Consider the following 18,084-nt stretch of genomic DNA (forward strand, 5'->3'; position numbering starts at 1 on the left):
CTCAGCTGTGGGTGGGAATTTAAGACTGAATTGAGTTGTGTGTAATCTTGAAATCACTTCTAGATCAAGTAGGAGCCAGTAAAATGTTCTTAAGACGGCAGTGATGTGAGGCATAATTTTAGTCTCCGGTAACCAGCTGAGCAGCAGGGTGGAGGATGGCTTTTAGTGGTACAGTAAAAGAGTTAGAGCGGCCTGCTAGGATTGCATTTCCTCCACCAAGATGTGTAGGAACCAGATGCTTGTAGTAGGTTTCCGCTTCCTGAACGGATGATGTTGCTAGGAACCAGATTTGGTTATAAAGTTTATAAAGATTCAAAGAAGTAGCTTTAACAATTACTGTGGTTATCGACAAAATTAAGTAAAAATTAATGTGGATGTTGGGATACTCACAGTACCCGCAATCTTCATTTGGTCAGAGAATGTTCCCTTATACCACCCTCTCAATTTCCGTTTCCTCTGTAGATCTGATTCTTTGGATCTGTTGGTACAGCCTTATCCTTGAGCTCTGTAAATCTGAATCAGAAAAACAGAGCACATGCAAAAATAATAAATCTAATTTGCAGACCATATGGCGATGGCCACAGCTGTGAACTCACAGCGCCAATTAGTTTCCACTGACCCAGACCTGGATCTACTGAGCACATTACAATTGTTTGGAGTTGTACACGTGGGCATGGGAGCATCATCTGATTCTTTGAAGGATGTGGGAGTTCTCAAAGGGATAGATATTGCCCCCATAACTGAAAAATGCTCATGGCTGATCATATGGAATTTTACGAAATGTCCATAGAAACTATTTATTTTTGTTGTTCACTGGCAATGTGTGAAACCATATTTCCATATTTGTTGATTGGATTGTTTTTAACACAAAGCCTATCCACAGGGCAACTGTGCTTTGCTAAGTTAACTGAGCCTTATGTATATGTGGGCTAGGTAGAGAACCTGTTGAAAAGCCAGGCCCTCCGCTCAAGACTTTGGTTGTTTGGTATGGTCTCACAGGAGATTCATGGACCATGCCATCACCAGTATAGGTGAGGAGGCTCCAACACACTGCATGGGTATGCATGTCTTCATAGGCAGTAGAGTTCATCGAGGTCTGCAAAGTATGTGAGCTGCCTGGTGTGTGAGATCAAGTCTGTGATACACATGTTAAATGAGAAATAGGGATGGTCTAAAAGTCCCAGGACACTAAAGGACGCTAATACCTTTCAATGGTGGCAGCTATTAGTGGAGTACAAGTTCATCATGTTTCAGAGCATTCTTTGCCTGGCAAGGGAAGTATTCTGACATAGGGTATAGACTTTGATGTTTTGAACATTGTTTTTGGGAGCCATCCTTACCTAGGGTATCAACTTTAACTTGCACTGTTTATCAGAAAGAGAAGAGAAAGGAGGATCCTTATTTATACAGGCCTGTTTGTTTTCTTTAGTCACAGTATGGTATTAAGGTGTTGATAATCATGAGGAATTAATAGCTTGTTGCCATGAAGGAAGATGGAACACTAATGTGTATTCCTTATGTTAAAGCTGATTAAATTATTACATTAAGAATCCATCGGAGCACAGATTTCATTTAATCAAATTGCGTTCCAGACCACCATTGAAAAAAAACAATTTATGGCATTTTTCTGGTCTCCCAATAGAAAAAAGCACCTTCTAAAACTTACCCTTCAACAAATCTGCCACTGTGCTCCACAGCTTCACAAATACAATTCAATACAGACCACTGAAAGGTGAAACCCATCATCCCTGAAAAACAGAGGTACTCCAAACAAATATACCTTCCTCCTCACAAAACATGCTCATCTCTCTGTTCACTTTGCAGCACACTCTATCAACGCTCCAGGATTTTTGCATCTTGCCACTCCCTCCTGGGCAATGAGTCATTCCACAGCACTATTCTACCTGACCAGCCCCTTTCAATTACCGCAAATCTGCCTTCTGGCCTTCAACAACACCAACCCTTACAGCTTCACAAGGTAATTTTCCCAGAGATACACCAACACCACATCCTGACAACACACATTAGGTGTGGGAAGTCAAGAATTACCAGACTGAAGAAGAATCTTTTTAGAAAATATGTCTTCTTTATTCGCATATAACTTCAGCCATGGCACGGAGCAGTGCGACTCTCAGGATCCCGATCAGAACTGAGAACAAGTTAATCGAATCCTCAGGGACGCACACTCCAAGCACGCAGCCACCAGAACATTTTAGAAATAACATTCTAAAAGACAACAATACAAACCCACTACATCACCTTCCCCCTTAACACAAAAAAATGACAATCAGAATGTAATACAATCCTTAAACCTAGAAGAAAGCTATTTACTGCTATTGACAATCAGTTTGTAATATAATCATTAAACCTAGCAGGAAGTTTTTTACTGCGACATCCCCGAACAGTTTTATCCGAATTATCATTATGCACTCCACCAACAGGATCCCCATTAGACAAACTCACATTCACACCCCTGGAGACAGACAAATCCTGATCTTGTAACCAATAAGTCCACTCTAAACCGTGTGAACCCCTACCTGCCTTCTTATCTCTAATTAATTCTGCCCTGATCCTTTCTCAACTTAACCACCTGACTTTAGTTCCACCAACCCTTGTCTTCCAGAAATACAGCTCCTTTGCTAACCTTACAAACCAGCACAGGATCAGAAAATAGAGACTTGCCTTTTCTAATCGTAAAAGGTTTTTTAAATAACACTCAGTCCCCTTCATAAATTTCCAAATCACTAAGGGAACCTTTCTTGTCATATCTTTTCTTAATCTCTGACTGTTTTTCTTTGACTACTGTCGACAAACCAACTGAATCAGTACCCATAGACAACTTATTGTCCAACCATTTTTTTAAAAACATAGTTTTTATTGTTTTGCTGCAATCTCGCAAATTCAGCACAATTAAGAGCCAGGACAAACTTGTACATCAGCATACCCCAGTGATCTTAATAAGCATTCAGGATTGCCTATGCAATTAAGTCTGCTGCGTTGTCTGCGGCCGTCTCAATCTTCCAGTCCTGACGCAGTTCGTGTGTGGGTGCCGTTTTACTGTCCGTACCCAACTGACCCTAATCCCAACCCCAACTCGATTACCCCCAACCACCCCCCCAAGGCGTGTCACTTTTGGAGCTCACTTCTGCCCTTGGCGGCTAATACCATGAGTGTTCTATGGGACGGGACCAACAAAAATGCTATGGTGTCAAGCATCCCATATATGGGCCGAGTACAGCTCTGTGCCGGTAGGTTAGAGTGTGATCCAACCGACTGCTTTGTTATGCCGTGGTGGCCTCGGGACTAACTGCTAGGACATCATCATGTGCATCCCCAGGGGCTATAAGTTCCAGAACTAACCCCTCCCAGGCTCTCGCCCTCCAACACCTTCTCATTGCCCGTTCTACGTGCTATTTGTAATCGGATAGTTCCCTCACACTCAGCTCACTTTTGGAATTCTGCCTTCCACTTCTCTATACTAGGACCCTTTTTCGCTTTCCAATGGGTGGTTATAGTTCTTTTAGCCAATAGGAACCCCATATCAATAGATTTGCTAGTGATTTTGTTGTTTGAGGTGTGGGGTAACCAATGTAGGATACAATGTGCCATGGAGGGTTGTAGGTCTCTATCAGTTATATCTATCAGCAAGGCCGTCGCCTCCCTCCAAAAGAGGTCAAGAGATGGGCAGTCCCACAACATATGCTTGAAATCCGCTTCAGCTATTGCGCACTATGGGCAGGACGCTGACTGGGTCAGGAAATATTTGTGCAAACGGGCTGGTGTTAGATATGCTCTGTGGAGGAGGGGAAATGCACTAATTGAAATTCTGCATTTCTTGTGCTTTTCCAGGCCCTTTCTACAATCCCGCTCCATGCTGCATCTGGGATGTCCCTCCCTATGTCTGTTTCCCATCTAAGCTTCAGGGCTGCCATGGGGGAAAGGGATTCTTGTATCATGCGCCTATAGGGACATGTCACCGCTTTTATAGTGCCCGCTGCCATCACTACATATTGGCACCCCATGGAAGTGGGTGGCTCTGTAAGGCCCGTTTTTCAATGTTTTCTAATGGCTGTCGTGAGAGCAGTGTATTGCAGAAAGTCACTGCCTGGCAGATCATATTGGGCTCGTAGGTCGTCAAAAGGAATCGGGGCTCCCTCCTCATAAAGGTCCCCCTTTGTCATAATCCCTGTTGGGCCCAGGTCTCCCATCTCTGCCAGTTGCCCCCAGGCGGTAGGGCCCTGCACAACTTATTGTCCAACCATGACAGTAATAGAACGGAATTCACTTTCCTACCCCTAAGCAACTCAAAAGTAGTAACTCCAGTAGTGCAATGTGGAGAGGTATTGTAATTCCACATATTTTCTTCCAAAAATGTTCCAACATCAAGACCAACTGCAATAGCTGTTTGAATACCTTCTTTAAGAACTTTATTGCCTCGTGCAACTAGACCATTTGAAGAAGGAGAATACCTTGCCACTTTCAAATGCTTAACATCATTAGATTCCAAAAATGTTCAAATTTTACCAGACACAAAGTGAGTTCCGTTATCAGTAACTAAGGATTTAGGTGCTCCTTCTAACTAAAACAGTTTCTTCAAAAAAACAATAGTATTATCAGTATTAGGTGAATCCACAAATTTATAAAACATCCACTTTGAATGATAATCGACTGCCAGAATGAAATACCTAAACTCCTCAGCTAAAACGATATAAGGACCCGAAAAATCAAGGCCAACTTTATCCCAAGACTTCTCAGGAAACTAGGTGGGATGCAAAGGCAACTTAGAGAGTTTCCAGTGTTTGTCCGAAAGTAAACACTCCTCACAAACATTCACTAGACTCCTAACCTGAGCTTCCAATGCGGGCCACCAGTAATGCTCTTTAATCTTCATACACCCAAATGACCCTTATGTCCGATTCTGATAATAGCTTTTCTCAGATTAATAGGAGGTACAAATGTATCTCCTCTTAGAACAAAACCATCCTTAACTGTGAGCTCGTCAGCAACCAATGCGAAATTCCTTAAATCGCCAGACAGGTTTCTTATTTCAGGCCAATTACCACTACAAAATTCTATCACCTTGGAAAGAATCGTATTATCCAAACAAGCTCTCCTCCAATCTGCTTCCGAAATAAACAAACCACAATTCTCAACAGCATCCAAAACAGCTACACATTCCAGTTCATCCTCATCAAACTTTTCTTCACCATCTTTCCCCATTAACATTCTTGACAGACAGTTGGCGCGAAAAATCTTTCCTCCTTGAATTTGTTTTATATCAAAGTTGTATTCCTTTAACTTTGATACTAAACGGGTCAACCTAGCTGACATGGTATTATTAATGGACACTTTGTTAAAAATGAAAAAACGAGAATATCATCTAAATAGGCTTGAACACCCACCATGCGTTTAAACATTGTATCCATTATTCTCCGAAAAATGATAGCCGCAGATGCTAGCCTGAAGGGAAGTCTCAGGAATTTATATGTGCCAAAAGGTGTAACAAACGTCGTTAATTCCTGAGACTCCACTTCTAGAGGGATTTCGTGGTAGGCAGACTTCAAGTCAATAAGGGAAAACCATTTAGCCCCCCCAAATTTGCCAGAATCTTGTGAATTTTAGGAAGGGGATGGCAATCAATCAAGATGTTTTTATTCAGACCCCTCCAGTCCGCACAGAGCTTAATTTTCCCAGACTTTTTGCGGGCCACGACTATCGGAGCCACCCATTGTGAAGACTCTGTGGGTTGAATGATTTTTTTGAGCACATAAATCATCTAGCATAGCCTTTATCTCCTGCCTTGCATTTAAAGGAACAGGTCTGACCTTGTGCATCACTGGTTGTGCATTAGGTATTAGCCTAATTTTATGTTCAACATTTTTAATACAACCCACTTGATCTTTAAACACATCCTTAAGTTCATCCAGCAAGTGTTTAAAATTCACTTCAGCTTCATCCACACTATATACAGAAATTTCTTTCACCTTAATAGGATTATCATCACCGGGTACTATATACAGACCTTTCCAGCCTACTATGTTCTTTCCCTTTATTGCAAAATACACTGTAGTAACAATATTGCGGCCCAACACCTCTACTTTAGACCAGAAAAAACCTAACATATTGATGCCCTTGTCACCGAATGCTTTCGGGTTCACATCTGAATAAGAGAAAGATCTCCTTGCCCCATTTCTCAAAAAATTAAGAATCACGAAGAATAGTTATCGGTGACCCAGAGGCAGCCATTACTTTTGCTTGAATTCCATCAATTAAAGCATCGCAAAACGGACTTTTAATTTCCAAAGTCTCATCCTCTTATTCTAAAGTCAAAAGTAAATTGTCAAAAGACTCTGCACATGACTCCACATCGATGTTTATATTGTGCACCTGAACTGATCTCTTCTGCCCTTTACAAAGTTTCTGAAAATGGCCAATCCTTTTGCAATTGGAATATCGCTTACTCAAAGCGGGACAGCTGGAAAGTTGCCATTGTGATACTTCGAACCACACCTATAACAGAACGTTTGACCTTTCTTCTGTCCAGGAACGTTTTTTTAAAAATTATTCTACCCCCCTCCTCCCCACTAAGTACACTTTCCTCCGAAGTGTTCTCCTGATCATAAACCAGATTAACTTTGCTTGTAGTACTTGCTTGCAAAGCTTTAGTAGAAATTGCTGATCTCTCAATACTTAAAGCTAAGTCAATCACCTCCGAGAGAGAGGGATTTTTACAACTTAAAATTATTTCCTGAATTTTGTGTGAAGCAAAATTGAATACACCTTGATCTCTTAATTATGTCATCAGATAAAGGTCCAGATCCGCATGTTGTGGCCAAAACTCTTAGAGCAGAAATATATTCTTCAATTTTTTCTTCACCCTGTTTGCATTTATAGAATGTATGTCTTTACAACATAATACTAGGAGACTCAGAAAATTGTTTTTTAAGTCTCTCAATAGCTTCTAAATATACATTCCACTGTCTGTCACCTGACTGACTAGTTGGTGGAGGAATAGGAGGTAAGCTTTGGAAAATGCTTTGTGCTGCCAAACCTAAACTACCAAAAAGGAGTGCAAATATTTTCTTTGAGGGGAATATTCTGTAGCATCAATAGGAACAATGTAGTTTTCAAACAGACCAAACCGCTCTAACCAGGGTAGACCGGGTTGACCTGGTTTCACAAAAAATGGTGCAGGTTGAGTGAGTTGGGTGACTTGCTGAGCTGTTGCCATATTCAGTAAAATAAATAACTGTATTACTTTCCTAAAAACAGACAGAAAATCAAGGAAAAGCAATGAAAGTTATAAAACGCAAACTAATTGCAAGATGTGCGTATCACTGTGATACGCCAGTAACAGAGCAAATAAAGAGATGAATTCCATAAATATTCAAACAATAGGTGTGTGCATCGCCGTGATGCGCAAACTAATGATTCCAGAGCGTATATCATCATTGAGAATAAGGGCAGAAAATCAATTGTTAGGTGTGCGCATCACCGTGACGCACAAACAGCTGATAAAAATAGCCGAAGACGTGAACCAAAGAACTGTGCCTCAGTAACGTATGCACAGCTGATCCTCGCTGTCATAGCAACCAAGGCTTTTTCCCCCAACAAAGATGGCCGCTCAGCGTTCAGACGCAGTGCGAAGACGTAACAGGAGAAGTTTGACGAGGACACCAGGCTCACTACTGGAGAGTTCCAATCACGCAGTGTCCATAAACGTAGACCTCAGTGCGAGCAATCGCGCGAGCTGCCCGTGAACATTGGTCTCCGTGCAAGCGAGCGCACAAGCCGCCAACGGCTGACAGGAGCAACCGAGCTGAAAGCGCCCAAAATTAAAATGGATCCTACCGGGTTTCTTCAGGAAGACGTAGAACGATGCGCCACAGAATTTTTGTTCCACCTGTAGCTAAGAAGCACTCAGAAGCAGTGACAAGTGGTTTTTGCTGCTTGGGCTTCTTCTAGTGACTGAAGTTATTCTCCCAAACGTACCCAAATGTGGTGAGTCAAGAATTACCAGACTGAAGAAGAATATTTTCAGAAAATGTCTTCTTTATTCATATATAACTTCAGCAACGGCACCGAGCAGCGCGACCCTCAGGATCCCGATCAGAACTGAGAACAGTTGATCGAATCCTCAAGGACAGGGCTTTCTCCCTCACCATAGCGCCTAGCAGCCTGGTATTTACCCAAGTGTAGGACCTCGCGGTCTGCCGTCTCACAGAATTCAACGAGAAAAGCCAAACGTCTTCCCTCCCTCCCTTTCTTGGTCTGTGGAGTGGGCTGATAAGCCATCTATGTCAACGAGATCGCGCTCTATGTGCACCAGTGTGTTTCGAAGATCTTTATGAACTCTGGAATGTTTCGCTATGCAGACTCCCCGGATGTATGCCTTGAAGCCCTCCCACAAGACTGCCAAGTGTCTACTGATCCTGTATTAATCGAGAAGTATTTGTTGATGGCTTCGCAAATCTCCGCATTAAACAGGTCATCTTGTAGAGCGCAGCTCGGGAAGCGCCATTGCCTCTCGAAGCCCACCGGACCTGGGACCCGTAGATGGAGTTGCACCAGGGCATGATCAGAATATGTTCTTGGCAGCGTCCCCAATGACCGGAACCAGCCGGCAATGCCTGGGGAGACTAGCGGAAAGTCAAACCTGGTCCAAGTGTTGTTGTCCGGAGCAATGGGTGTATTCTGTGTGTTCGGGGTTTCATTGGTGCCAGATGTCTAGTAAGGAGCAGTGTTCACATAACTCTTGTAGAGCGCGGTGCACTTGTGGCTTGGCATCTGGAGTCATGGCAGATCTGTACAGTCTTGGGTTCCGTAGCAAATTCAAATCCCCCCCCCCCCCACCCCCCCCAATCAAAAACAGGCTTGGTTCTAGCCTACCTAATTGGGCTTTTAGTATATGGAAGAAGTCTGGTGAGTCCATGTTTGAGCCATAAACACAACCAGTGCCGTGTGGTGTCCCATGAGTGATGCCGTAACTGTTACATATCTGCCCTCGCTATTCTCGAGCACTGGTAGGGGGCTGAAAGGGACCCTCTTGTGAATAAGGATGGCGGTGCCCCTGGCGTAGTTGCTATAGTTAGCAAAATATCTATGTGCTCCCCAGCTGGTAGCAAACGGGCTTTATCTGATTTGGGTAAATGCGTTTCCTGTAAATAAGCAATATCCACATTGTGTCTCAGTAAATAGTGAATACCCTGCCTCTGTTTGCAGTTGTCGTACAGTCCCTTTACATTCCAAGACTTTAAGGATAGGCCGGACGGACCTTCAACGTTACCTAACCGGGCCATCTATCATATTTGTCAAGCATAGCGTAATTGCATAACAGTGAATAGCGAAGAAACATGACAGTGACCATTGCTGCGCAGCAAATCCATATTTCAGTGTAATCTCATATTGGGTCAACCCCACAACCTGTTAGGTAAACAGAAGCAAACAATTAAACAATGCCATTACTCCAACAATATTGGCCTAACATCTTTGAAAACAGTCTGATTTCCACATCCCCAAGTGTTTGGGATAACTTCCATAGAACAAAGCCTCCTTTCAGCTTCCTTCACAACTCCTATCTGGAAAAGGTGTGTCTTCAAGTAGCTGCAACCTCCCAAGAGCCTTGTGCAGAACCCCCAAGAGCTGTGATGCCATAACCCTTCATCGGTCTCCATGTCTAAAACCTCCACTCCACCAAATCACCAGAGCAGCCCTTCTCATTCGGTTATGCCAAGAACATCACTCATCTCCCTTGTGATTTGTCTTTGACCACACCAGCCTGATTCAAACACAGATTGTTTACCCCTCAATGTTATCCCTTTGTACCCCCCTTGCACTGCAATCTCAACAGCTCTGCTACCCTGAGCGCTACAAAAAAATAGCTGAACCATCAATAAAGCAAATGTCACGTCCGACCTGTCTCTCCAAATACCTAACAGTAGCCCCATCAAGTTCAACACTCCCAAAGTCATAGGTCTCTGCACCTTCTTATTCATTCCCTTTCTCCAGGCCAACTCTCCAAAAGTCTCTTACCCATCTCTACAGCCAATGGCTCTTGGCCCCAATAGAGCTTTTCACAGAAAGCCAATCTTGCTAACTTGGAACGAACATTTTTCGATCACCACTATTATAAAGTTTACTACATTGTCCCAACCCTGCTTCAAACTCTGTACTGTATTCCTCCGCCTCGCTCCAGATGGCAAGTAATCTACCTATGCCTGAGTGAAAGCCTTTCATGTTGACTCAGACAACAGCCACTCAATCAACTCTACCTCCTGTACGACCCTATGTCGCAAAAGTGCAGAGGTATCTTCATCTACACTGCAGGCCCCTCTGGAGCCAACTTAGAGAATCTCCTCCACTCTAAACAAGATAAAGCATCTGCAATGCCTTTGTCAATTTTAGCTATATGCCTTACCTTGAACACAATATTGTTGCAAGCACTCCATCACAAAGCTCTCAAAAGCCACTAGACTTTTCGATCCCTCGCTGACTGTCTGTTCACTGTATTAACAATGGACATGTTGATGTTACTTGAAAAGTATCTCCACCCACAAAACCACTGCCGCTATCCAGGGAAGGAATTCCAAAAAGGTAATCCTACATCCACCAATCTACTACTGTTCTGCACACCGGGACACTTGCGAGTAAATCCCAAATCCTGCTCCACCGGAAGCGTCAAAAAAGCTCTGAATGGACCGTTGCACCACCATTCTCAAGCCTCTCCAGGGTATTCCATTGAATTCCAATAAGAAAGTTTGCCACACCATCAAATCCTATTCAAAATAGCAATACCTAGGCAACTTCAGGGTCCTGCTAAGATATCAGGTACAAAGACACAATGATAGTAGGAACACAATTGTGGTGTATAGTGGGGCAGTGTACAGGACAAATAAGCTAATATAACAATTTCATATACTTCAAATTTATTTAACAAATTTCACAAAGAGTATTATATTTTAAAATAAAAAGAACATATACATAATTCATCAATAAACAAATTAATACATAAGATTTCAACACGGTTGACACAATTAAAAACAATTAGCACAAATAAGATTATACATTTATAAAAAACAACAGCCAAGTGGATAAATGAGGAATCTCTACGCACGTTTCGGCGTAACACACGCCTTCTTCGGGAGACCACTTGTGATTTCTAAAATTGCACGAAGATATGCGCAAAGTGAATAGTTGCAGATGTCGCATCAGTTACAACTTGACGGTTCTGCCACCCTATTTATGGACTTGTGATAAGGCAGTCACAATCGACTAGCTGTCCTTACTGTTTAACGCACTATGACTGACTGTAAGCAAGAATGTAGTCAGTCAAAATTATTTTAGCAATCTTTAAAACTTGAGGAACCTGCTGCCTTCTATGCAGTCCAATATGGATTTTAATTAAAAAAGCACTTTTAGCTTCACCAATTGAGTTAAAGGGTCAGCCAAGTTAACTGGTGAAATACTTATCCGACAAGGTGAACATCACCTTCGGTTTAAGTAGTTTGGAACTAAATGCGTGATGAGTCAGGTTTCTGTTATTTATTTGGAAAGGGGCATGGATGGCCCTTTAAGCACGATGGCAGTATTTGCTGTGTGCGATGTCCGTGACGCCTAATGGGGTTCTGGTATAAGTATTAGTTCACACCATCAAATCCGCCTTCATCCCTGCTGAGAGTTGCAATCTGTGATGGGGCAAAAATGCCCTTGTAAAAGAGCCAAACCCCATCTCCTGGAAAATGTGTGTCCAGCCTTCCCCACCATACATTCCTAAATAAATTCAAAGGGCCCAATAACACCTTAATATCACAAACTTGCACTTTCTACTTGGCTAGCATCTCCTTCAACAATGTCAACAATCTCTCTTTTTTGTCCTGTGGTAACCATCCCTCCATTTTCTTAGAACCTAATTCCACCCCAGAAATGTTCACATCGCACTCTGCCCCACCGTCTTATATAGGCCCAAAAGCACCCCAAAATCCATGATCAAGTCCTGAAAACTTTAAAGGAATTTGGCGCGCTTCTGAAGCAGCCTGTCCAGCAAAGAAGAAATCATCCAAATAGTGTGGCATGCATTTCTCACTAGTAATCTCATGAGCAAATACTGTAAGAAGCTGCTAAACCTCGCAAAAATAGAACAAAAAATCGAACGGGCCAAGGTCAGAGCCTTGTCAACAAAAAAGAAACCTCCAAATTGTATGCTCAGTAGCTCACAGTCCGCTGGGTGCACCAGGACAGTCAAAATGCAGATTTTATGTCACACTTTGCCAAGAGTGCACCAGACCCACCATCTTTGTCACCAGAGTGAACACATCATCTAATGTGGCTTACCTCCCCAAAGTCAGCTCCTCCAGAATGAAATCACTGATGGACAGCCCCTCAGATTAGGATAAATACTGAAATAGCCAAAACTTCTCATTCTCCTTCTTGGGCGCAACTCCGGTGACAGAAATCATCAATGATCCAATGGGCACTCATCAAAAACCCCCACAATTCGCCATTCTCTCACCTCCTTCATCAACTTTGCATGCACCTACTTCTCATGCCCATGGATTAATCGTACATTCTCCGCCTATTACCTGTTGCATATGCCCTTGTTAAACACCCCGGTACAAAAGGGGGTGGTGATGGACGGAGCATCTAAATCAATCAAACACTCACACCCGAACAAGGGACTCACGCCCTTTTGTTTTTTTTTAAAATAATTTTTATTATTGCAAGATACGACAAAAACCATTACACTTCCGTGCCATAATACAGTTCATGTTTTAACAAGGTTATACCACTAATATCATTTTGAATAGTTAACGTAAATAAAAAGTAACAATTATATGGTAAATGTGTGGGAACAAATCGATGCTTAAAAGCAGAAAATACATTTTGAACCGAAAAATTTATAGTAAATTTAGAGAGAAAAAAAGAAAAAAAAAAAAAAAAAAGAAAAAAAGACAAAAAAGATAGACATTACAGGGCCTGTCCCCCCGTCTTGCCCTTCAAAAAAGTGTTTCCAGATCTTTTCTTTTCTGATAAGGGCTTTTGGGCCTCTATATTTGGCTAAGGAAAGTTCCATAGTTCTAATTTCGTGAACTAATGCGAGCCAATCTGCTACTCTAGGGGGTTCTTTAGATATCCATCCCCTAGCTATAGTTAGTCTTGCGCAAGCTAGCAAAATCGTTATAATATCCTTATTAGGGGTGTTGGTATCCTGAATATCTAATAGAACCAATTGCCCAGTAAGCTCCGGCATAGATATCTGGTTAGCTCTACAGTGGTCGGAGATATTGTTCCAAAAGATGGAAAATGCGGGGCAGGAAAATAGCATGTGTTCGACTCCTGCCGCGACTGTGTTACATTTGACACACATAGATTTGTCTGAAATAGAGTGTCCTTGGGTCCATCTAGATATTTTTTGTGGTGTATAGTACAGCTCAGTAGTTGTTCTATATAATTGCATTCTGAGATTAGAGGAGTGTACTATATCAGTTAAGTGGGTTAAAGAGTTTCTAATCTGGTTCGAGTTTATGTTTAAATTTAACCTACAAGACCATTTAGCAGCAATTTGAGTTGTGTTTCCTTCCTTATCTTTAGTTAGCCATTGGTATCCTGCTTTTATCAACGACTTTATTTTGTCAGAGTAGATACACACAAGAATGTCTGAGTGTTTCACTTCCGTTATTTTCATTTTGTTATGAAAAAAGTCTCTCAATTGTCTATATCTAAAATGCATATCTTCTGTGAGCCCGTTGGTAATTTTTAGGTTCTCAAATTCGGTCAGTCCATTAGTGCCATAGAGGTCTCCTAGTGTAGTTATTTCATGTCTGATCCATCGGCTCGCCAAACCATCAGAGAATACGCCCGGAAGACCGGGGTTATTCCATAATCTAAGTTCAGCGTTAAAAAATGTGCTTTTACTAATAAGTAGAATTTTATCCCAGATTTTTATAGCATGCTTAGCCGTCTTGAATTTGACCCGCTTAAAGTAGTTTGGATCGTGCACTCGTAGCAGAAATTGGTTTGAGTCGGCTCCTAGCATGTACTGATGAAAAAATAAAGAGGGGGTGTTTTTTAACAAGCTCCTTATTCGTAAAAAAAATGTGGCTAAAAAGTAAAGGTTAAAGTCTGGGAAAGAGAGACCCCCTTTAAAAATAGGTAGTGTCAAGAATTTAATCGCCCTTCTTGCCTTTTTATAGCCCCATAGGAAACTGCTACATATGCCGTCTAGTTTTCTAAAAAAAAGTTTATTTGGTTGCAGCGGAATAGCTCTACACAAATACAACAACTTGGGTAGTATTTTCATCTTAATCAGATTAAGTCTCCCTATCAGACTAAGAGGTATTTTATGCCATTTTTTGAGGCTATCGGATGTTTCCTTTAAAAAAGAATCATAGTTTATTTTCAAAATTTCCCCCACTTTGGCAGTAATTTTAATGCCTAAATAAACGGCTTCTTTACATGTGTTATAAATTTGTGATTCCGGGGTATAATTGAGTATGATTTGAGTTTTGTTTACATTCAATTTGTACCCAGAAATTCTCCCAAATTTTTGTGCTTGGTTTATAATTTCTGGCATAGCTTTATTGACGTCGGGTGTATAAATTGCTATATCGTCAGCAAAAGCTGTTAATTTAAGAGCTATATCTCCATGACAAGCCGGCACAATATTGGTTTGATCGTTTAAAGCATTTAAAAAAGGTTCTAAAGACAGGGCAAAAAGTAAGGGAGAAAGGGGGCAACCTTGTCTTGTGCCTCTTGCTATCTTAAAATTGGCGGAATTTTTGCCTCCATAGCTTATCATAGCCTGAGGTTCTTCATACAATGACTTAACCCACTCTAAGTAGGAGCCTGTAATGCCCATTTTACTTAATACTGCCCAGAGATATTCCCACCCCACTCGGTCGAATGCTTTTTCCGCGTCTAGCAATATCATGCCGAGTGGGGTGTTAGTGGTTTCCGCAACATCAAAAGCTGTGATTGAGGTATTGACATGCAAAGTGGTATCTCTGCCTACCACAAAACCATGTTGTTGGGTGTTGACAATGTCCGGCATGTAAGAAGCTAATCGATTGGCTAGGATTTTCGCAAAAATTTTAACATCAGAATTGAGTAGAGATATGGGTCGGTACGAACCGCACTCTGTTTCGGGCTTTCCCTTTTTAAAAAAAAAGATAATTTTGGCTATTTTCCATGAAGCAGGTGCTTGTTTAGAAAGAATAATTGAATTAATCACCTCTTGTAGTAGCGGAAGCAATTCCTGAGAGCAAAGTTTGTAAAACTCCATCGGTATACTATCCTCTCCTACCGCCTTCCCTAGGGGCAGGTGATCGATTGCTAGTTTAATATCCTCGAGTGTTACATTAGAGTTTAGGTGTTGAAGTGCTTCAACATTTAAAGCCTGCATTGGGGTTAAGTATTGATCAAGATAATGTGAGATCTCTGTTTTATGTGGTATATCATCTGGTGTATAGAGTTGTTGGTAAAATTTGACAAATTGGTTTAGTATTTGCTCCTCCCGTTCATACATTATCAGATCTGGTCCTATTATTTCTTTGATTTTGGTTTTAGCTTTTTTATCCGCGGTTTTATATGCCAATATCTTCCCGATTCGGTCGCCACCTTCATATTGATCTAGCTTATATTTTTGTAATTTAGACATATATCCTTCTCTCAAGGTTTTTTTTAATCCTGCTTGTAGTTCCGCCAATTTAACTCTAATCCTCTCCACATTATTTTTTGAGTAAAGTGTTGCCTCAGCCAGTTGCTTTTCCAAATCCAGTAGTTTTAATGTTAGTTTTTTATTTTTCTTGTGATTTTCAGCATTAAGTCTAAATACATATTGTTGGACGAAGCCCCTAATGCTGCACTTACAGGTATCCCATACAGTGTTTATGCTGGCCGAATTGATATTTAATGTGATAAACTCCTGTATATGTTTTTTGACTAATGTAGTAAATGTAGGATCGACAAGTAGGTGTCTCGGGAAAGTGAACTTACGTGGTTCTTTCATATTTAGATCTTTGAATATAATCTCCAATAGCAATGGGTTGTGATCAGATGTAACTTTAGGGCATATTTCAATTTCACAGTTATCCAGCACTTGATCAGAGGCCCATATCATATCAATTCTGGAGCAAGATCTATGTGGCGCAGAGTAGTAGGTAAATCCTGCCAACATAGGGTGTTTAGATCGCCATAGATCTCTGATATTATTCAATCTTGCAAGTTCAAGGATTGATGCTCTAACTTTATGCATTCTTTTAAAGTTCTTTGGCCCCGTAGAGTCTATTTTGTAGTCCATGACACAATTGAAATCTCCGGCAATAATAGTTTCGCCTTCCCATTCGAGTAGTTCTACACTTAGCTCTTCAAATACTTTGGGGTTATCAATATTTGGTCCATATATTACACATAATACCAATTTGACATTATCGAATTGCATCTGTGCTAATGCCCACCTGCCGCGAATGTCAGAAGCCGTTTTAATGGTTTCTATTGGAGCTCCTCTTAGTTTTAGAATAGCTACCCCCCTTATAGTCTCATTTAGAGTTGAGCATACAACCAGTTCATAATTAAATTGTGATAATAACTTTCTATCCTGATATTTTATGTGGGTTTCTGACATCAAAACTATATTAGGTTTATACAGTTTGATCTCTTCTTGCACCAAATTTCTTTTACTCTTACTGTTTAGGCCATCAACATTCCAACATAAAATTCTTAATTTAAGCATTTAGCTATTATACTTTTGCTCATATACGTATTGTTCCCCTCTACCTTAATTTGTTTCACAATCATTGAAATTTCCTTCCAACTACTCTTAGCAAAAAAAATAAAGAAAGAGTCGAATCTTGCAATCACAGTTTTCCCCCTTATTTCCACCCACCACCCACGACACACGTTGCCACACCCACCCCATAGGCAACCCCACCCCCTCCCTTGCTGAAACCCGTCCCTTGGGGGGGAGCACCCCTCTAGCATTTGCTGCCGCTGTTTAGGGCAGCGTAGTGAGGGTGCATTCTTGAGAGGCTGCTCCTGCCTACTCTAAGTTTAATCTATGTTATTTCTAAATTTGCTCCTATTTTGAAAGATAGAGAGAGAGAGAGGAGAGATAAAAAAGTAAAAGAGGAGAGAGAAAAGGAGAGAAAAAAGAAAAAGAGTGAAGAAAAAGGAAAGAGGGGTCGTGAGCCTATGGATGAAGTAACAAAAAGTGTATAATGCATACAAATAGAGTCCATCTGAACGTTAGATTCCAGTTCGAATAAGTATATTTGAATAGGCTCATAATTTTTCTCCCCTCTCCCCCCCCCTCCCCCTCACCCTCCTCTCTCCCCCCCCCCCCCCCCCATCTCCCACATCTCATTGGGTTAGTTATCTTTCTCTTTCTCTTTTTAACTTCATTTTTCCTTCTCCTAAGAGAGATTTTCTAGAGATTGTTCAACAGGTGATAGATCTATAGAGAAAAAAAATTTGGCCATTCCGGATAGCGTCTCCTTTCATTAGTTCTCTTTCTCTTTTTGGCTTCTTTTTTCATTCTCCCGAGAGATTTTTTCCAGAGATTGTTCAGCAGATGCTGTATCAGTAAAGAAGAAAGTTTGACCATTTCGGATAACCTTGAGGCGAGCAGGTTCCTGGAGATAGGCCATACAGCCTAAATTTTTGAAAGCATCAATCATTTTCCGAAGTTCCCAACGTTTATCCATAGTGGTTTTGCTTAAGTCCGATTTCACGAAAAAAGTAAGGTTATCAACTGAGACAGGGTTATTGGGCTTAGCCTTAAATGCCACTGCTTGTCTCAAAAGAAAGTTTCCAAAATATATCAAAAATGGTCTTGGGAATTTGTTATTTGTGTTTCTTTGAAATATAGGTAATCTATGTACTCTCTGCAACTGGGAGTCCCAATCCCAATCAGCCAGGTCTATAAAAGCCCTTTGGAAAAGTTTCACCATGAAGGCTCTCGGATCGGACCCCTCCATGCCTTCGGGTATACCAAATAGTCTAAGGTTTTGTCTTCGAGCCCGGTTCTCCAAATCCTCCACCTTAGCTTCCAGCAGAGTCACTTTTGTTGTATTTTGATTAGCAGTTGTTGTG

At 41.3% G+C, this 18,084-nt stretch overlaps 1 protein-coding gene across 1 annotated transcript in view; it reads left to right on the plus strand.

The window, feature by feature from the left end:
- DMGDH (dimethylglycine dehydrogenase) overlaps positions 1-18,084 on the plus strand; it is a 527,940-nt gene that overhangs the window by 120,981 nt on the left and 388,875 nt on the right. The gene's annotated exons all lie outside the window — the stretch shown is intronic.

This window comes from Lissotriton vulgaris, chromosome 3_1 (assembly GCF_964263255.1).
Source record: "Lissotriton vulgaris chromosome 3_1, aLisVul1.2, whole genome shotgun sequence".
NCBI classification, from domain to species: Eukaryota; Metazoa; Chordata; class Amphibia; order Caudata; family Salamandridae; genus Lissotriton; species Lissotriton vulgaris.